General features: G+C 50.4%; 20 non-coding genes and 2 pseudogenes across 20 annotated transcripts; all 22 read left to right on the top strand.

Annotated features, from left to right (window-relative positions):
• Positions 1-454: 454 nt before the first annotated feature.
• LOC135028950 (U1 spliceosomal RNA) lies at positions 455-618 on the top strand. Its single transcript, XR_010225173.1, has one exon. It is a non-coding gene; the product is annotated as a U1 spliceosomal RNA (small nuclear RNA).
• A 152-nt stretch (positions 619-770) lies between these two features.
• LOC135029126 (U1 spliceosomal RNA) lies at positions 771-934 on the top strand. Its single transcript, XR_010225309.1, has one exon. It is a non-coding gene; the product is annotated as a U1 spliceosomal RNA (small nuclear RNA).
• Positions 935-3,359: 2,425 nt separating this feature from the next.
• On the top strand, positions 3,360-3,523 carry LOC135029155 (U1 spliceosomal RNA). Its single transcript, XR_010225329.1, has one exon. It is a non-coding gene; the product is annotated as a U1 spliceosomal RNA (small nuclear RNA).
• A 152-nt stretch (positions 3,524-3,675) lies between these two features.
• LOC135028963 (U1 spliceosomal RNA) lies at positions 3,676-3,838 on the top strand. The gene has a single exon (XR_010225186.1). It is a non-coding gene; the product is annotated as a U1 spliceosomal RNA (small nuclear RNA).
• Positions 3,839-4,512: 674 nt separating this feature from the next.
• LOC135028832 (U1 spliceosomal RNA) lies at positions 4,513-4,676 on the top strand. Its single transcript, XR_010225059.1, has one exon. It is a non-coding gene; the product is annotated as a U1 spliceosomal RNA (small nuclear RNA).
• Positions 4,677-4,828: 152 nt separating this feature from the next.
• Positions 4,829-4,991, top strand: LOC135028979 (U1 spliceosomal RNA). The gene has a single exon (XR_010225201.1). It is a non-coding gene; the product is annotated as a U1 spliceosomal RNA (small nuclear RNA).
• Positions 4,992-5,665: 674 nt separating this feature from the next.
• LOC135028831 (U1 spliceosomal RNA) lies at positions 5,666-5,829 on the top strand. The gene has a single exon (XR_010225058.1). It is a non-coding gene; the product is annotated as a U1 spliceosomal RNA (small nuclear RNA).
• A 152-nt stretch (positions 5,830-5,981) lies between these two features.
• On the top strand, positions 5,982-6,144 carry LOC135028978 (U1 spliceosomal RNA). The gene has a single exon (XR_010225200.1). It is a non-coding gene; the product is annotated as a U1 spliceosomal RNA (small nuclear RNA).
• A 674-nt stretch (positions 6,145-6,818) lies between these two features.
• On the top strand, positions 6,819-6,982 carry LOC135029144 (U1 spliceosomal RNA). Its single transcript, XR_010225320.1, has one exon. It is a non-coding gene; the product is annotated as a U1 spliceosomal RNA (small nuclear RNA).
• Positions 6,983-7,134: 152 nt separating this feature from the next.
• LOC135029080 (U1 spliceosomal RNA) lies at positions 7,135-7,270 on the top strand (annotated as a pseudogene).
• An 835-nt stretch (positions 7,271-8,105) lies between these two features.
• Positions 8,106-8,269, top strand: LOC135029067 (U1 spliceosomal RNA). Its single transcript, XR_010225276.1, has one exon. It is a non-coding gene; the product is annotated as a U1 spliceosomal RNA (small nuclear RNA).
• Positions 8,270-8,939: 670 nt separating this feature from the next.
• Positions 8,940-9,103, top strand: LOC135028939 (U1 spliceosomal RNA). Its single transcript, XR_010225163.1, has one exon. It is a non-coding gene; the product is annotated as a U1 spliceosomal RNA (small nuclear RNA).
• Positions 9,104-9,255: 152 nt separating this feature from the next.
• LOC135029125 (U1 spliceosomal RNA) lies at positions 9,256-9,419 on the top strand. The gene has a single exon (XR_010225308.1). It is a non-coding gene; the product is annotated as a U1 spliceosomal RNA (small nuclear RNA).
• A 2,424-nt stretch (positions 9,420-11,843) lies between these two features.
• On the top strand, positions 11,844-12,007 carry LOC135029132 (U1 spliceosomal RNA). The gene has a single exon (XR_010225314.1). It is a non-coding gene; the product is annotated as a U1 spliceosomal RNA (small nuclear RNA).
• Positions 12,008-12,159: 152 nt separating this feature from the next.
• LOC135028962 (U1 spliceosomal RNA) lies at positions 12,160-12,322 on the top strand. The gene has a single exon (XR_010225185.1). It is a non-coding gene; the product is annotated as a U1 spliceosomal RNA (small nuclear RNA).
• Positions 12,323-12,996: 674 nt separating this feature from the next.
• On the top strand, positions 12,997-13,160 carry LOC135028830 (U1 spliceosomal RNA). Its single transcript, XR_010225057.1, has one exon. It is a non-coding gene; the product is annotated as a U1 spliceosomal RNA (small nuclear RNA).
• Positions 13,161-13,312: 152 nt separating this feature from the next.
• Positions 13,313-13,475, top strand: LOC135028976 (U1 spliceosomal RNA). Its single transcript, XR_010225199.1, has one exon. It is a non-coding gene; the product is annotated as a U1 spliceosomal RNA (small nuclear RNA).
• Positions 13,476-14,149: 674 nt separating this feature from the next.
• LOC135029120 (U1 spliceosomal RNA) lies at positions 14,150-14,313 on the top strand. Its single transcript, XR_010225304.1, has one exon. It is a non-coding gene; the product is annotated as a U1 spliceosomal RNA (small nuclear RNA).
• Positions 14,314-14,465: 152 nt separating this feature from the next.
• LOC135029079 (U1 spliceosomal RNA) lies at positions 14,466-14,601 on the top strand (annotated as a pseudogene).
• An 835-nt stretch (positions 14,602-15,436) lies between these two features.
• Positions 15,437-15,600, top strand: LOC135029066 (U1 spliceosomal RNA). The gene has a single exon (XR_010225275.1). It is a non-coding gene; the product is annotated as a U1 spliceosomal RNA (small nuclear RNA).
• A 670-nt stretch (positions 15,601-16,270) lies between these two features.
• On the top strand, positions 16,271-16,434 carry LOC135028927 (U1 spliceosomal RNA). The gene has a single exon (XR_010225152.1). It is a non-coding gene; the product is annotated as a U1 spliceosomal RNA (small nuclear RNA).
• Positions 16,435-16,586: 152 nt separating this feature from the next.
• Positions 16,587-16,750, top strand: LOC135029124 (U1 spliceosomal RNA). The gene has a single exon (XR_010225307.1). It is a non-coding gene; the product is annotated as a U1 spliceosomal RNA (small nuclear RNA).
• Positions 16,751-18,932: the final 2,182 nt, after the last annotated feature.

The following is an 18,932-nucleotide window of genomic DNA, read 5'->3' as shown; positions in this document are numbered from 1 at the left end:
GCTGCTGCAAGAAATCAGCTTGAATGCTTCAGGGGCTGGGGCATAGCCAACATGAGCCCCACACCGACGGAGGGTGGAGGTGTTTAATGCGAACTAAGGGTCATCCAAGCGCCGCAAAAGGCCGCCATGCCCTGCATACCCCTTTTCTCTTTTCATATGCAGATGAGGGTTCCAGCCAACTTTGGCCCACTGCTTGGATGACATCACCGTATGCAAATCCGTCTTCTGCAGACCTTCCCCCAGGAATGCTTGTACTAGTTGTTGCATTTGGTTTGTTGTTTGGGGTGCTTCAGTATTAGGCAGCCTTCAGCTCTCCCATGTTCATCTGAAAATATGTGTTCTCCCTGCAGTTGTTGTCCCCAGATGAGAGTTCCCTTGTGCTGCCTCAGTTGAATCTCCTTTACTTGAAAGAGATGTGCCTGAGCAGCGGCCCTCCCCAGCCCTATCCCAAATCATACTTATTTTGCATAGGAGATACCATGGTCATGAAGATTGTTCTCCCAGGGTGAGGTTCATTCATTGCATTCTGGGTATGCTGACCCCTGTGATTTCCCCAAATGTGGGAAACTCGACTGCATTATTTGTGGTAGTGGGGGACTGTGTTTGTGCTTTCCTCTGGTCAGCTCTGGTAAAAGTCAGATTTCTTTGTCTCAGATCTTCCTCTAGCCTTGTTCTTTTTTTGAGAGTTTCCTTGTGCTGCCTCAGTTGGATCTCCTTCACTTGACAGGGGGGTGCCCGAGCAGCGACCCTCCCCAGCTCAAGCCCAACTCCTACTTACCTGCCAAGTGAGATACTATGATCAGGAAGGTGCTTCTACCAGGGCAAGGCTCACCCATTGCACTCTGGGTGTGCTGCTCCTACGATTTCCCCAAATGTGGGACACTTGACTGCATAATTTGTGTTTCCTCTGGTCGGCTACTCGTATAATTCAGATCTCTTTGTCTCAGGTCTCTCTCCAGCCTAGTTTGCTGTCTGTTTCCACTTCTCTTTTCTTGAGCCCCTGCCTTCTATGCCCTTGTGCACTCTCCTGACTTCTCCTGTCTGCTTACTTTGTGCCTTCCAACGCACAATGCAAACTACAGGTAGTGCTGCAGGGCCAACACCCTTTTACTTGCCTTACAGAGCAGCTCTGGAGCTGTTACAGTGCCCAGCTGCTGCAAGAAATCAGCTTGAATGCTTCAGGGGCTGGGGCATAGCCAACATGAGCAGCAAGATGCAGCACTGGACTATTAGTAATGTACTGTTGTATGCTGAGCACCACAATGCAGCACAAGACAATGAGCAGTGATACTGAGCACTGATGAGGATACTACTGAGAACTGACACTGAGCAGGAGAGACACACTACTAGTATTACTGAGCAGCAATAAGTAACCACTGATACTGGGCACTGATATTGAGATTTCCACTGAGAGAACATAGCCACGTCCTCTCCGCTCTCTCTTCAATGCACGAGTAAAAATGGCGGCAACGCGCAGCTCTTTATATGGAATCCGAATCTCGCGAGAATCTGACAGCGGGATGATGACATTTTCCCTTGTTCAGGTTTTCATAGTCAGGCGGGAACAACCGAGCCTGCCACGGACCAGTGTAAACCACGTGGAGTTCGTCGGGAATTCGGTTCTCGGAGAACCGAACCCGCTCCTCTATATATACTATATTACTATGTTACTGTAGTATACAGAACACCACAATGCAATGAGCAGTGATAGTGAGCACTGATGAGGATACTAGAACTGACACTGAGCAGCAAGATGCAGCACTGGACTATTAGTAATGTACTGTAGTATGCTGAGCACCACAATGCAGCACAAGACAATGAGCAGTGATACTGAGCACTGATGAGGATACTACTGAGAACTGACACTGAGCAGGAGAGACACACTACTAGTATTACTGAGCAGCAATAAGTAACCACTGATACTGAGCACTGATATTGAGATTTCCACTGAGAGAACATAGCCACGTCCTCTCCGCTCTCTCTTCAATGCACGAGTAAAAATGGCAGCAACGCGCAGCTCTTTATATGGAATCCGAATCTCACGAGAATCTGACAGCGGGATGATGACATTTTCCCTTGTTCAGGTTTTCCGAGTCAGGCAGGAACAACCGAGCCTGCCTCGGACCAATGTAAACCACGTGGAGTTCGTGGGGAATTCGGTTCTCGGAGAACCGAACCCGCTCCTCTCTACCTTATACCCATCAATTGTTTTTATTTTCAATCTAAGCCCCTGCAGTTTTCTGTAAGCATCTGCTTCGCTATGATGATCAACAAGTCACAAGGGCAAACACTCAGGGCTTGAGGCGTAGATCTTAGGACCAGCTGCTACAAGCATGGCAGAGGTGTCACTATCACTGGTGACACCCAGAAAGGTAGCGAGGGAGATTGTAATGCAGTGCGCGCAGATAAACAGCGCAATGGTAAAAAGGAGGCATGGTTTCATAGGTAGGGGCGTGGCCTGGTGGCCTGAATCTACATTTTGTTGCTCCGGGTGTCCCGGGGGTTGGGGGCTGCACCCGGGGACTAGTGTGTGAGCTGTGCTGGCTCCTGCACAGTGACAGGGCATGGCCACCCAGCATGACGCCTCCCTTCTTGACCATGCTGTAATTGCAGTCGCACTGCAGTTCAGCGTGATCATAAAAAATGGTGTAGGCTCCTGCTGGTGCAGGCTGTAGAGAAAAGCTGCTGTGACCACGCCCCCTGTGTCTCCTCCGTTGCAGACCCCATTTTGAAGCCTTGCCCCCGGACTAAGAGAAAAGTATGCCCTTGCGCACTATCCTGACTTCTCCTCCCGTCTGCTTAATTTGTGCCTTCCAACGCACAATGCGAACAACAGGTGGTGCTGCAGGGCCCACACCCTTTTACTTGCCTTACAGAACAGCTCTGGAGCTGTTACAGTGCCCAGCTGCTGCAAGAAATCAGCTTGAATGCTTCAGGGGATGGGGCATGGCCAACATGAGCCCCACACCAAAGGAGGGTGGGGGTGTTTAATGCGAACTAGGGGTCATCCAAGCACTGCAAAAGGCCGCCATGCCCTGCATGCCCCTTTTCTCTTTTCATATGCAGATGAGGGTTCCAGTCAACTTTGGCCCACTGCTTGGATAACATCACCGTATGCAAATCCGTCTGCTGCAGACCTTCCCCAAGGAGTGCTTGTACTAGTTGTTGCATATGGTTTGATATTTGATGGTGCTTCAGTATTAGGCAGCCTTCCGCCCTCCCATGTTCATCTGAAAAGATGTGGTCTCCCTGCAGTTGTTGTCCCCAGATGAGAGTTCCCTTGTGCTGCCTCAGTTGAATCTCCTTTACTTGACAGAGATGTGCCTGAGCAGCGGCCCTCACCAGCCCTATCCCAAATCATACTTATTTTGCATAGGAGATACCATGGTCATGAAGATTGTTCTCCCAGGGTGAGGTTCATTCATTGCATTCTGGGTATGCTGACCCCTGTGATTTTCCCAAATGTGGGAAACTCGACTGCATTATTTGTGGTAGTGGGGGACTGTGTTTGTGCTTTCCTCTGGTCAGCTCTGGTAAAAGTCAGATTTCTTTGTCTCAGATCTTCCTCTAGCCTTGTTCTTCTTTCGAGAGTTCCCTTGTGCTGCCTCAGTTGGATCTCTTTCACTTGACAGGGGGGTGCCCGAACAGCGACCCTCCCCAGCTCTAGCCCAACTCCTACTTACCTGCCAGGTGAGATACTATGATCATGAAGGTGCTTCTCCCAGGGCAAGGCTCACCCATTGCACTCTGGGTGTGCTGCCCCTGCGATTTCCCCAAATGTGGGAAACTTGACTGCATAATTTGTGTTTCCCCTGGTCGGCTCTCGTATAATTCAGATCTCTTTGTCTCAGGTCTCTCTCCAGCCTAGTTTGCTGTCTGTTTCCACTTCTCTTTTCTTCAACCGCTCCCTTCTATACCCTTGTGCACTATCCTGACTTCTCCTCCCGTCTGCTTACTTTGTGCCTTCCAATGCACAATGCAAACTACAGGTAGTGCTGCAGGGCCCACACCCTTTTACTTGCCTTACAGAGCAGCTCTGGAGCTGTTACAGTGCCCAGCTGCTGCAAGAAATCAGCTTGAATGCTTCAGGGGATGGGGCATGGCCAACATGAGCCCCACACCAAAGGAGGGTGGAGGTGTTTAATGCGAACTAGGGGTCATCCAAGCACCACAAAAGGCCGCCATGCCCTGCACGCCCCTTTTCTCTTTTCATATGCAGATGAGGGTTGAAGCCAACTTTGACCCACTGCTTGGATGACATCACCGTATGCAAATCCGTCTTCTGCAGAACTTCCCCCAGGAATGCTTGCACTAGTTGTTGCATTTGGTTTGTTGTTTGGGGGTGCTTCAGTATTAGGCAGCCTTCTGCCCTCCCATGTTCATCTGAAAATATGTGTTCTCCCTGCAGTTGTTGTCCCCAGATGAGAGTTCCCTTGTGCTGCCTCAGTTGAATCTCCTTTACTTGACAGAGATGTGCATGAGCAGCGGCCCTCCCCAGCCCTATTCCAAATCATACTTATTTTGCATAGGAGATACCATGGTCATGAAGATTGTTCTCCCAGGGTGAGGTTCATTCATTGCATTTTGGGTATGCTGACCCCTGTGATTTCCCCAAATGTGGGAAACTTGACTGCATTATTTGTGGTAGTGGGGGACTGTGTTTGTGCTTTCCTCTGGTCAGCTCTGGTAAAAGTCAGATTTCTTTGTCTCAGATTTTCCTCTAGCCTTGTTCTTCTTTCGAGAGTTCCATTGTGCTGCCTCAGTTGGATCTCCTTCACTTGACAGGGGGGTACCCGAGCAGCGACCCTCCCCAGCTCTAGCCCAACTCCTACTTACCTGCCAGGTGAGATACTATGATCATGAAGGTGCTTCTCCCAGGGCAAGGCTCACCCATTGCACTCTGGGTGTGCTGCCCCTGCGATTTCCCCAAATGTGGGAAACTTGACTGCATAATTTGTGTTTCCCCTGGTCGGCTCTCGTATAATTCAGATCTATTTGTCTCAGGTCTCTCTCCAGCCTAGTTTGCTGTCTGTTTCCACTTCTCTTTTCTTCAGCCGCTCCCTTCTATACCCTTGTGCACTATCCTGACTTCTCCTCCCGTCTGCTTACTTTGTGCCTTCCAATGCACAATGCAAACTACAGGTAGTGCTGCAGGGCCCACACCCTTTTACTTGCCTTACAGAGCAGCTCTGGAGCTGTTACAGTGCCCAGCTGCTGCAAGAAATCAGCTTGAATGCTTCAGGGGATGGGGCATGGCCAACATGAGCCCCACACCAAAGGAGGGGGGAGGTGTTTAATGCGAACTAGGGGTCATCCAAGCACTGCAAAAGGCCGCCATGCCCTGCATGCCCCTTTTCTCTTTTCATATGCAGATGAGGGTTCCAGTCAACTTTGGCCCACTGCTTGGATAACATCACCGTATGCAAATCCGTCTGCTGCAGACCTTCCCCCAGGAGTGCTTGTACTAGTTGTTGCATATGGTTTGATATTTGATGGTGCTTCAGTATTAGGCAGCCTTCCGCCCTCCCATGTTCATCTGAAAAGATGTGGTCTCCCTGCAGTTGTTGTCCCCAGATGAGAGTTCCCTTGTGCTGCCTCAGTTGAATCTCCTTTACTTGACAGAGATGTGCATGAGCAGCGGCCCTCCCCAGCCCTATTCCAAATCATACTTATTTTGCATAGGAGATACCATGGTCATGAAGATTGTTCTCCCAGGGTGAGGTTCATTCATTGCATTTTGGGTATGCTGACCCCTGTGATTTCCCCAAATGTGGGAAACTTGACTGCATTATTTGTGGTAGTGGGGGACTGTGTTTGTGCTTTCCTCTGGTCAGCTCTGGTAAAAGTCAGATTTCTTTGTCTCAGATTTTCCTCTAGCCTTGTTCTTCTTTCGAGAGTTCCATTGTGCTGCCTCAGTTGGATCTCCTTCACTTGACAGGGGGGTACCCGAGCAGCGACCCTCCCCAGCTCTAGCCCAACTCCTACTTACCTGCCAGGTGAGATACTATGATCATGAAGGTGCTTCTCCCAGGGCAAGGCTCACCCATTGCACTCTGGGTGTGCTGCCCCTGCGATTTCCCCAAATGTGGGAAACTTGACTGCATAATTTGTGTTTCCCCTGGTCGGCTCTCGTATAATTCAGATCTATTTGTCTCAGGTCTCTCTCCAGCCTAGTTTGCTGTCTGTTTCCACTTCTCTTTTCTTCAGCCGCTCCCTTCTATACCCTTGTGCACTATCCTGACTTCTCCTCCCGTCTGCTTACTTTGTGCCTTCCAATGCACAATGCAAACTACAGGTAGTGCTGCAGGGCCCACACCCTTTTACTTGCCTTACAGAGCAGCTCTGGAGCTGTTACAGTGCCCAGCTGCTGCAAGAAATCAGCTTGAATGCTTCAGGGGATGGGGCATGGCCAACATGAGCCCCACACCAAAGGAGGGGGGAGGTGTTTAATGCGAACTAGGGGTCATCCAAGCACTGCAAAAGGCCGCCATGCCCTGCATGCCCCTTTTCTCTTTTCATATGCAGATGAGGGTTCCAGTCAACTTTGGCCCACTGCTTGGATAACATCACCGTATGCAAATCCGTCTGCTGCAGACCTTCCCCCAGGAGTGCTTGTACTAGTTGTTGCATATGGTTTGATATTTGATGGTGCTTCAGTATTAGGCAGCCTTCCGCCCTCCCATGTTCATCTGAAAAGATGTGGTCTCCCTGCAGTTGTTGTCCCCAGATGAGAGTTCACTTGTGCTGCCTCAGTTGAATCTCCTTTACTTGACAGAGATGTGCCTGAGCAGCTGCCCTCACCAGCCCTATCCCAAATCATACTTATTTTGCATAGGAGATACCATGGTCATGAAGATTGTTCTCCCAGGGTGAGGTTCATTCATTGCATTCTGGGTATGCTGACCCCTGTGATTTTCCCAAATGTGGGAAACTCGACTGCATTATTTGTGGTAGTGGGGGACTGTGTTTGTGCTTTCCTCTGGTCAGCTCTGGTAAAAGTCAGATTTCTTTGTCTCAGATCTTCCTCTAGCCTTGTTCTTCTTTCGAGAGTTCCCTGGTGCTGCCTCAGTTGGATCTCCTTCACTTCACAGGGGGGAACCCGAGCAGCGACCCTCCCCAGCTCTAGCCCAACTCCTACTTACCTGCCAGGTGAGATACTATGATCATGAAGGTGCTTCTCCCAGGGCAAGGCTCAACCATTGCACTCTGGGTGTGCTGCTCCTGCGATTTCCCCAAATGTGGGAAACTTGACTGCATAATTTGTGTTTCCCCTCGTCGGCTCTCGTATAATTCAGATCTCTTTGTCTCAGGTCTCTCTCCAGCCTAGTTTGCTGTCTGTTTCCACTTCTCTTTTCTTCAGCCGCTCCCTTCTATACCCTTGTGCACTATCCTGACTTCTCCTCCCGTCTGCTTACTTTGTGCCTTCCAATGCACAATGCAAACTACAGGTAGTGCTGCAGGGCCCACACCCTTTTACTTGCCTTACAGAGCAGCTCTGGAGCTGTTACAGTGCCCAGCTGCTGCAAGAAATCAGCTTGAATGCTTCAGGGGCTGGGGCATAGCCAACATGAGCCCCACACCAAAGGAGGGTGGAGGTGTTTAATGCAAACTAGGGGTCAGCCAAGCGCCGCAAAAGGCCACCATGCCCTGCACGCCCCTTTTCTCTTTTCATATGCAGACGAGGGTTGAAGCCAACTTTGACCCACTGCTTGGATGACATCACCATATGCAAATCCATCTGCGGCAGGCCTTCCCCCAGGAATGCTTGCACTAGTTGTTGCATTTGGTTTGTTGTTTGGGGGTGCTTCAGTATTAGGCAGCCTTCTGCCCTCCCATGTTCATCTTCAGGGGATGGGGCATGGCCAACATGAGCCCCACACCAAAGGAGGGTGGAGGTGTTTAATGCGAACTAGGGGTCATCCAAGCACCGCAAAAGGCCGCCATGCCCTGCACGCCCCTTTTCTCTTTTCATATGCAGATGAGGGTTGAAGCCAACTTTGACCCACTGCTTGGATGACATCACCGTATGCAAATCCGTCTTCTGCAGAACTTCACTTGACAGGGGGGTGCCCGAGCAGCGACCCTCCCCATCTCTAGCCCAACTCCTACTTACCTGCCAGGTGAGATACTATGATCAGGAAGGTGCTTCTCCCAGGGCAAGGCTCACCCATTGCACTCTGGGTGTGCTGCTCCTACGATTTCCCCAAATGTGGGACACTTGACTGCATAATTTGTGTTTCCTCTAGTCGGCTACTCGTATAATTCAGATCTCTTTGTCTCAGGTCTCTCTCCAGCCTAGTTTGCTGTCTGTTTCCACTTCTCTTTTCTTGAGCCGCTGCCTTCTATGCCCTTGTGCACTCTCCTGACTTCTCCTGTCTGCTTACTTTGTGCCTTCCAACGCACAATGCAAACTACAGGTAGTGCTGCAGGGCCCACACCCTTTTACTTGCCTTTCAGAGCAGCTCTGGAGCTGTTACAGTGCCCAGCTGCTGCAAGAAATCAGCTTGAATGCTTCAGGGGCTGGGGCATAGCCAACATGAGCCCCACACCGACGGAGGGTGGAGGTGTTTAATGCGAACTAAGGGTCATCCAAGCGCCGCAAAAGGCCGCCATGCCCTGCATACCCCTTTTCTCTTTTCATATGCAGATGAGGGTTCCAGCCAACTTTGGCCCACTGCTTGGATGACATCACCGTATGCAAATCCGTCTTCTGCAGACCTTCCCCCAGGAATGCTTGTACTAGTTGTTGCATTTGGTTTGTTGTTTGGGGTGCTTCAGTATTAGGCAGCCTTCAGCTCTCCCATGTTCATCTGAAAATATGTGTTCTCCCTGCAGTTGTTGTCCCCAGATGAGAGTACCCTTGTGCTGCCTCAGTTGAATCTCCTTTACTTGAAAGAGATGTGCCTGAGCAGCGGCCCTCCCCAGCCCTATCCCAAATCATACTTATTTTGCATAGGAGATACCATGGTCATGAAGATTGTTCTCCCAGGGTGAGGTTCATTCATTGCATTCTGGGTATGCTGACCCCTGTGATTTCCCCAAATGTGGGAAACTCGACTGCATTATTTGTGGTAGTGGGGGACTGTGTTTGTGCTTTCCTCTGGTCAGCTCTGGTAAAAGTCAGATTTCTTTGTCTCAGATCTTCCTCTAGCCTTGTTCTTTTTTTGAGAGTTTCCTTGTGCTGCCTCAGTTGGATCTCCTTCACTTGACAGGGGGGTGCCCGAGCAGCGACCCTCCCCAGCTCAAGCCCAACTCCTACTTACCTGCCAAGTGAGATACTATGATCAGGAAGGTGCTTCTACCAGGGCAAGGCTCACCCATTGCACTCTGGGTGTGCTGCTCCTACGATTTCCCCAAATGTGGGACACTTGACTGCATAATTTGTGTTTCCTCTGGTCGGCTACTCGTATAATTCAGATCTCTTTGTCTCAGGTCTCTCTCCAGCCTAGTTTGCTGTCTGTTTCCACTTCTCTTTTCTTGAGCCCCTGCCTTCTATGCCCTTGTGCACTCTCCTGACTTCTCCTGTCTGCTTACTTTGTGCCTTCCAACGCACAATGCAAACTACAGGTAGTGCTGCAGGGCCAACACCCTTTTACTTGCCTTACAGAGCAGCTCTGGAGCTGTTACAGTGCCCAGCTGCTGCAAGAAATCAGCTTGAATGCTTCAGGGGCTGGGGCATAGCCAACATGAGCAGCAAGATGCAGCACTGGACTATTAGTAATGTACTGTTGTATGCTGAGCACCACAATGCAGCACAAGACAATGAGCAGTGATACTGAGCACTGATGAGGATACTACTGAGAACTGACACTGAGCAGGAGAGACACACTACTAGTATTACTGAGCAGCAATAAGTAACCACTGATACTGGGCACTGATATTGAGATTTCCACTGAGAGAACATAGCCACGTCCTCTCCGCTCTCTCTTCAATGCACGAGTAAAAATGGCGGCAACGCGCAGCTCTTTATATGGAATCCGAATCTCGCGAGAATCCGACAGCGGGATGATGACATTTTCCCTTGTTCAGGTTTTCCGAGTCAGGCGGGAACAACCGAGCCTGCCACGGACCAGTGTAAACCACGTGGAGTTCGTCGGGAATTCGGTTCTCGGAGAACCGAACCCGCTCCTCTATATATACTATATTACTATGTTACTGTAGTATACAGAACACCACAATGCAATGAGCAGTGATAGTGAGCACTGATGAGGATACTAGAACTGACACTGAGCAGCAAGATGCAGCACTGGACTATTAGTAATGTACTGTAGTATGCTGAGCACCACAATGCAGCACAAGACAATGAGCAGTGATACTGAGCACTGATGAGGATACTACTGAGAACTGACACTGAGCAGGAGAGACACACTACTAGTATTACTGAGCAGCAATAAGTAACCACTGATACTGAGCACTGATATTGAGATTTCCACTGAGAGAACATAGCCACGTCCTCTCCGCTCTCTCTTCAATGCACGAGTAAAAATGGCAGCAACGCGCAGCTCTTTATATGGAATCCGAATCTCGCAAGAATCCGACAGCGGGATGATGACATTTTCCCTTGTTCAGGTTTTCCGAGTCAGGCGGGAACAACCGAGCCTGCCTCGGACCAGTGTAAACCACGTGGAGTTCGTGGGGAATTCGGTTCTCGGAGAACCGAACCCGCTCCTCTCTACCTTATACCCATCAATGTTTTTATTTTCAATCTAAGCCCCTGCAGTTTTCTGTAAGCATCTGCTTCGCTATGATGATCAACAAGTCACAAGGGCAAACACTCAGGGCTTGAGGCGTAGATCTTAGGACCAGCTGCTACAAGCATGGCAGAGGTGTCACTATCACTGGTGACACCCAGAAAGGTGGCGAGGGAGATTGTAATGCAGTGCGCGCAGATAAACAGCGCAATGGTAAAAAGGAGGCATGGTTTCATAGGTAGGGGCGTGGCCTGGTGGCCTGAATCTACATTTTGTTGCTCCGGGTGTCCCGGGGGTTGGGGGCTGCACCCGGGGACTAGTGTGTGAGCTGTGCTGGCTCCTGCACAGTGACAGGGCATGGCCACCCAGCATGACGCCTCCCTTCTTGACCATGCTGTAATTGCAGTCGCACTGCAGTTCAGCGTGATCATAAAAAATGGTGTAGGCTCCTGCTGGTGCAGGCTGTAGAGAAAAGCTGCTGTGACCACGCCCCCTGTGTCTCCTCCGTTGCAGACCCCATTTTGAAGCCTTGCCCCCGGACTAAGAGAAAAGTATGCCCTTGCGCACTATCCTGACTTCTCCTCCCGTCTGCTTAATTTGTGCCTTCCAACGCACAATGCGAACAACAGGTGGTGCTGCAGGGCCCACACCCTTTTACTTGCCTTACAGAACAGCTCTGGAGCTGTTACAGTGCCCAGCTGCTGCAAGAAATCAGCTTGAATGCTTCAGGGGATGGGGCATGGCCAACATGAGCCCCACACCAAAGGAGGGTGGGGGTGTTTAATGCGAACTAGGGGTCATCCAAGCACTGCAAAAGGCCGCCATGCCCTGCATGCCCCTTTTCTCTTTTCATATGCAGATGAGGGTTCCAGTCAACTTTGGCCCACTGCTTGGATAACATCACCGTATGCAAATCCGTCTGCTGCAGACCTTCCCCAAGGAGTGCTTGTACTAGTTGTTGCATATGGTTTGATATTTGATGGTGCTTCAGTATTAGGCAGCCTTCCGCCCTCCCATGTTCATCTGAAAAGATGTGGTCTCCCTGCAGTTGTTGTCCCCAGATGAGAGTTCCCTTGTGCTGCCTCAGTTGAATCTCCTTTACTTGACAGAGATGTGCCTGAGCAGCGGCCCTCACCAGCCCTATCCCAAATCATACTTATTTTGCATAGGAGATACCATGGTCATGAAGATTGTTCTCCCAGGGTGAGGTTCATTCATTGCATTCTGGGTATGCTGACCCCTGTGATTTTCCCAAATGTGGGAAACTCGACTGCATTATTTGTGGTAGTGGGGGACTGTGTTTGTGCTTTCCTCTGGTCAGCTCTGGTAAAAGTCAGATTTCTTTGTCTCAGATCTTCCTCTAGCCTTGTTCTTCTTTCGAGAGTTCCCTTGTGCTGCCTCAGTTGGATCTCTTTCACTTGACAGGGGGGTGCCCGAACAGCGACCCTCCCCAGCTCTAGCCCAACTCCTACTTACCTGCCAGGTGAGATACTATGATCATGAAGGTGCTTCTCCCAGGGCAAGGCTCACCCATTGCACTCTGGGTGTGCTGCCCCTGCGATTTCCCCAAATGTGGGAAACTTGACTGCATAATTTGTGTTTCCCCTGGTCGGCTCTCGTATAATTCAGATCTCTTTGTCTCAGGTCTCTCTCCAGCCTAGTTTGCTGTCTGTTTCCACTTCTCTTTTCTTCAGCCGCTCCCTTCTATACCCTTGTGCACTATCCTGACTTCTCCTCCCGTCTGCTTACTTTGTGCCTTCCAATGCACAATGCAAACTACAGGTAGTGCTGCAGGGCCCACACCCTTTTACTTGCCTTACAGAGCAGCTCTGGAGCTGTTACAGTGCCCAGCTGCTGCAAGAAATCAGCTTGAATGCTTCAGGGGATGGGGCATGGCCAACATGAGCCCCACACCAAAGGAGGGGGGAGGTGTTTAATGCGAACTAGGGGTCATCCAAGCACTGCAAAAGGCCGCCATGCCCTGCATGCCCCTTTTCTCTTTTCATATGCAGATGAGGGTTCCAGTCAACTTTGGCCCACTGCTTGGATAACATCACCGTATGCAAATCCGTCTGCTGCAGACCTTCCCCCAGGAGTGCTTGTACTAGTTGTTGCATATGGTTTGATATTTGATGGTGCTTCAGTATTAGGCAGCCTTCCGCCCTCCCATGTTCATCTGAAAAGATGTGGTCTCCCTGCAGTTGTTGTCCCCAGATGAGAGTTCCCTTGTGCTGCCTCAGTTGAATCTCCTTTACTTGACAGAGATGTGCATGAGCAGCGGCCCTCCCCAGCCCTATTCCAAATCATACTTATTTTGCATAGGAGATACCATGGTCATGAAGATTGTTCTCCCAGGGTGAGGTTCATTCATTGCATTTTGGGTATGCTGACCCCTGTGATTTCCCCAAATGTGGGAAACTTGACTGCATTATTTGTGGTAGTGGGGGACTGTGTTTGTGCTTTCCTCTGGTCAGCTCTGGTAAAAGTCAGATTTCTTTGTCTCAGATTTTCCTCTAGCCTTGTTCTTCTTTCGAGAGTTCCATTGTGCTGCCTCAGTTGGATCTCCTTCACTTGACAGGGGGGTACCCGAGCAGCGACCCTCCTAAGCTCTAGCCCAACTCCTACTTACCTGCCAGGTGAGATACTATGATCATGAAGGTGCTTCTCCCAGGGCAAGGCTCACCCATTGCACTCTGGGTGTGCTGCCCCTGCGATTTCCCCAAATGTGGGAAACTTGACTGCATAATTTGTGTTTCCCCTGGTCGGCTCTCGTATAATTCAGATCTATTTGTCTCAGGTCTCTCTCCAGCCTAGTTTGCTGTCTGTTTCCACTTCTCTTTTCTTCAGCCGCTCCCTTCTATACCCTTGTGCACTATCCTGACTTCTCCTCCCGTCTGCTTACTTTGTGCCTTCCAATGCACAATGCAAACTACAGGTAGTGCTGCAGGGCCCACACCCTTTTACTTGCCTTACAGAGCAGCTCTGGAGCTGTTACAGTGCCCAGCTGCTGCAAGAAATCAGCTTGAATGCTTCAGGGGATGGGGCATGGCCAACATGAGCCCCACACCAAAGGAGGGGGGAGGTGTTTAATGCGAACTAGGGGTCATCCAAGCACTGCAAAAGGCCGCCATGCCCTGCATGCCCCTTTTCTCTTTTCATATGCAGATGAGGGTTCCAGTCAACTTTGGCCCACTGCTTGGATAACATCACCGTATGCAAATCCGTCTGCTGCAGACCTTCCCCCAGGAGTGCTTGTACTAGTTGTTGCATATGGTTTGATATTTGATGGTGCTTCAGTATTAGGCAGCCTTCCGCCCTCCCATGTTCATCTGAAAAGATGTGGTCTCCCTGCAGTTGTTGTCCCCAGATGAGAGTTCACTTGTGCTGCCTCAGTTGAATCTCCTTTACTTGACAGAGATGTGCCTGAGCAGCTGCCCTCACCAGCCCTATCCCAAATCATACTTATTTTGCATAGGAGATACCATGGTCATGAAGATTGTTCTCCCAGGGTGAGGTTCATTCATTGCATTCTGGGTATGCTGACCCCTGTGATTTTCCCAAATGTGGGAAACTCGACTGCATTATTTGTGGTAGTGGGGGACTGTGTTTGTGCTTTCCTCTGGTCAGCTCTGGTAAAAGTCAGATTTCTTTGTCTCAGATCTTCCTCTAGCCTTGTTCTTCTTTCGAGAGTTCCCTGGTGCTGCCTCAGTTGGATCTCCTTCACTTCACAGGGGGGAACCCGAGCAGCGACCCTCCCCAGCTCTAGCCCAACTCCTACTTACCTGCCAGGTGAGATACTATGATCATGAAGGTGCTTCTCCCAGGGCAAGGCTCAACCATTGCACTCTGGGTGTGCTGCTCCTGCGATTTCCCCAAATGTGGGAAACTTGACTGCATAATTTGTGTTTCCCCTCGTCGGCTCTCGTATAATTCAGATCTCTTTGTCTCAGGTCTCTCTCCAGCCTAGTTTGCTGTCTGTTTCCACTTCTCTTTTCTTCAGCCGCTCCCTTCTATACCCTTGTGCACTATCCTGACTTCTCCTCCCGTCTGCTTACTTTGTGCCTTCCAATGCACAATGCAAACTACAGGTAGTGCTGCAGGGCCCACACCCTTTTACTTGCCTTACAGAGCAGCTCTGGAGCTGTTACAGTGCCCAGCTGCTGCAAGAAATCAGCTTGAATGCTTCAGGGGCTGGGGCATAGCCAACATGAGCCCCACACCAAAGGAGGGTGGAGGTGTTTAATGCAAACTAGGGGTCAGCCAAGCGCCGCAAAAGGCCACCATGCCCTGCACGCCCCTTTTCTCTTTTCATATGCAGACGAGGGTTGAAGCCAACTTTGACCCACTGCTTGGATGACATCACCATATGCAAATCCATCTGCGGCAGGCCTTCCCCCAGGAATGCTTGCACTAGTTGTTGCATTTGGTTTGTTGTTTGGGGGTGCTTCAGTATTAGGCAGCCTTCTGCCCTCCCATGTTCATCTTCAGGGGATGGGGCATGGCCAACATGAGCCCCACACCAAAGGAGGGTGGAGGTGTTTAATGCGAACTAGGGGTCATCCAAGCACCGCAAAAGGCCGCCATGCCCTGCACGCCCCTTTTCTCTTTTCATATGCAGATGAGGGTTGAAGCCAACTTTGACCCACTGCTTGGATGACATCACCGTATGCAAATCCGTCTTCTGCAGAACTTCACTTGACAGGGGGGTGCCCGAGCAGCGACCCTCCCCATCTCTAGCCCAACTCCTACTTACCTGCCAGGTGAGATACTATGATCAGGAAGGTGCTTCTCCCAGGGCAAGGCTCACCCATTGCACTCTGGGTGTGCTGCTCCTACGATTTCCCCAAATGTGGGACACTTGACTGCATAATTTGTGTTTCCTCTAGTCGGCTACTCGTATAATTCAGATCTCTTTGTCTCAGGTCTCTCTCCAGCCTAGTTTGCTGTCTGTTTCCACTTCTCTTTTCTTGAGCCGCTGCCTTCTATGCCCTTGTGCACTCTCCTGACTTCTCCTGTCTGCTTACTTTGTGCCTTCCAACGCACAATGCAAACTACAGGTAGTGCTGCAGGGCCCACACCCTTTTACTTGCCTTTCAGAGCAGCTCTGGAGCTGTTACAGTGCCCAGCTGCTGCAAGAAATCAGCTTGAATGCTTCAGGGGCTGGGGCATAGCCAACATGAGCCCCACACCGACGGAGGGTGGAGGTGTTTAATGCGAACTAAGGGTCATCCAAGCGCCGCAAAAGGCCGCCATGCCCTGCATACCCCTTTTCTCTTTTCATATGCAGATGAGGGTTCCAGCCAACTTTGGCCCACTGCTTGGATGACATCACCGTATGCAAATCCGTCTTCTGCAGACCTTCCCCCAGGAATGCTTGTACTAGTTGTTGCATTTGGTTTGTTGTTTGGGGTGCTTCAGTATTAGGCAGCCTTCAGCTCTCCCATGTTCATCTGAAAATATGTGTTCTCCCTGCAGTTGTTGTCCCCAGATGAGAGTACCCTTGTGCTGCCTCAGTTGAATCTCCTTTACTTGAAAGAGATGTGCCTGAGCAGCGGCCCTCCCCAGCCCTATCCCAAATCATACTTATTTTGCATAGGAGATACCATGGTCATGAAGATTGTTCTCCCAGGGTGAGGTTCATTCATTGCATTCTGGGTATGCTGACCCCTGTGATTTCCCCAAATGTGGGAAACTCGACTGCATTATTTGTGGTAGTGGGGGACTGTGTTTGTGCTTTCCTCTGGTCAGCTCTGGTAAAAGTCAGATTTCTTTGTCTCAGATCTTCCTCTAGCCTTGTTCTTTTTTTGAGAGTTTCCTTGTGCTGCCTCAGTTGGATCTCCTTCACTTGACAGGGGGGTGCCCGAGCAGCGACCCTCCCCAGCTCAAGCCCAACTCCTACTTACCTGCCAAGTGAGATACTATGATCAGGAAGGTGCTTCTACCAGGGCAAGGCTCACCCATTGCACTCTGGGTGTGCTGCTCCTACGATTTCCCCAAATGTGGGACACTTGACTGCATAATTTGTGTTTCCTCTGGTCGGCTACTCGTATAATTCAGATCTCTTTGTCTCAGGTCTCTCTCCAGCCTAGTTTGCTGTCTGTTTCCACTTCTCTTTTCTTGAGCCCCTGCCTTCTATGCCCTTGTGCACTCTCCTGACTTCTCCTGTCTGCTTACTTTGTGCCTTCCAACGCACAATGCAAACTACAGGTAGTGCTGCAGGGCCAACACCCTTTTACTTGCCTTACAGAGCAGCTCTGGAGCTGTTACAGTGCCCAGCTGCTGCAAGAAATCAGCTTGAATGCTTCAGGGGCTGGGGCATAGCCAACATGAGCAGCAAGATGCAGCACTGGACTATTAGTAATGTACTGTTGTATGCTGAGCACCACAATGCAGCACAAGACAATGAGCAGTGATACTGAGCACTGATGAGGATACTACTGAGAACTGACACTGAGCAGGAGAGACACACTACTAGTATTACTGAGCAGCAATAAGTAACCACTGATACTGGGCACTGATATTGAGATTTCCACTGAGAGAACATAGCCACGTCCTCTCCGCTCTCTCTTCAATGCACGAGTAAAAATGGCGGCAACGCGCAGCTCTTTATATGGAATCCGAATCTCGCGAGAATCCGACAGCGGGATGATGACATTTTCCCTTGTTCAGGTTTTCCGAGTCAGGCGGGAACAACCGAGCCTGCCACGGACCAGTGTAAACCACGTGGAGTTCGTCGGGAATTCGGTTCTCGGAGAACCGAACCCGCTCCTCTATATATACTATATTACTATGTTACTGTAGTATACAGAACACCACAATGCAATGAGCAGTGATAGTGAGCACTGATGAGGATACTAGAACTGACACTGAGCAGCAAGATGCAGCACTGGACTATTAGTAATGTACTGTAGTATGCTGAGCACCACAATGCAGCACAAGACAATGAGCAGTGATACTGAGCACTGATGAGGATACTACTGAGAACTGACACTGAGCAGGAGAGACACACTACTAGTATTACTGAGCAGCAATAAGTAACCACTGATACTGAGCACTGATATTGAGATTTCCACTGAGAGAACATAGCCACGTCCTCTCCGCTCTCTCTTCAATGCACGAGTAAAAATGGCAGCAACGCGCAGCTCTTTATATGGAATCCGAATCTCGCAAGAATCCGACAGCGGGATGATGACATTTTCCCTTGTTCAGGTTTTCCGAGTCAGGCGGGAACAACCGAGCCTGCCTCGGACCAGTGTAAACCACGTGGAGTTCGTGGGGAATTTGGTTCTCGGAGAACCGAACCCGCTCCTCTCTACCTTATACCCATCAATTTTTTTATTTTCAATCTAAGCCCCTGCAGTTTTCTGTAAGCATCTGCTTCGCTATGATGATCAACAAGTCACAAGGGCAAACACTCAGGGCTTGAGGCGTAGATCTTAGGACCAGCTGCTACAAGCATGGCAGAGGTGTCACTATCACTGGTGACACCCAGAAAGGTGGCGAGGGAGATTGTAATGCAGTGCGCGCAGATAAACAGCGCAATGGTAAAAAGGAGGCATGGTTTCATAGGTAGGGGCGTGGCCTGGTGGCCTGAATCTACATTTTGTTGCTCCGGGTGTCCCGGGGGTTGGGGGCTGCACCCGGGGACTAGTGTGTGAGCTGTGCTGGCTCCTGCACAGTGACAGGGCATGGCCACCCAGCATGACGCCTCCCTTCTTGACCATGCTGTAATTGCAGTCGCACTGCAGTTCAGCGTGATCATAAAAAATGGTGTAGGCTCCTGCTGGTGCAGGCTGTAGAGAAAAGCTGCTGTGACCACGCCCCCTGTGTCTCCTCCGTTGCAGACCCCATTTTGAAGCCTTGCCCCCGGACTAAGAGAAAAGTATGCCCTTGCGCACTATCCTGACTTCTCCTCCCGTCTGCTTAATTTGTGCCTTCCAACGCACAATGCGAACAACAGGTGGTGCTGCAGGGCCCACACCCTTTTACTTGCCTTACAGAACAGCTCTGGAGCTGTTACAGTGCCCAGCTGCTGCAAGAAATCAGCTTGAATGCTTCAGGGGATGGGGCATGGCCAACATGAGCCCCACACCAAAGGAGGGTGGGGGTGTTTAATGCGAACTAGGGGTCATCCAAGCACTGCAAAAGGCCGCCATGCCCTGCATGCCCCTTTTCTCTTTTCATATGCAGATGAGGGTTCCAGTCAACTTTGGCCCACTGCTTGGATAACATCACCGTATG

This window comes from Pseudophryne corroboree, unplaced genomic scaffold (assembly GCF_028390025.1).
Source record: "Pseudophryne corroboree isolate aPseCor3 unplaced genomic scaffold, aPseCor3.hap2 scaffold_481, whole genome shotgun sequence".
NCBI lineage: Eukaryota > Metazoa > Chordata > Amphibia > Anura > Myobatrachidae > Pseudophryne > Pseudophryne corroboree.
The sequence above is the reverse complement of the archived record's forward strand: the minus strand, read 5'-3'. Positions and strand labels throughout refer to the sequence as shown.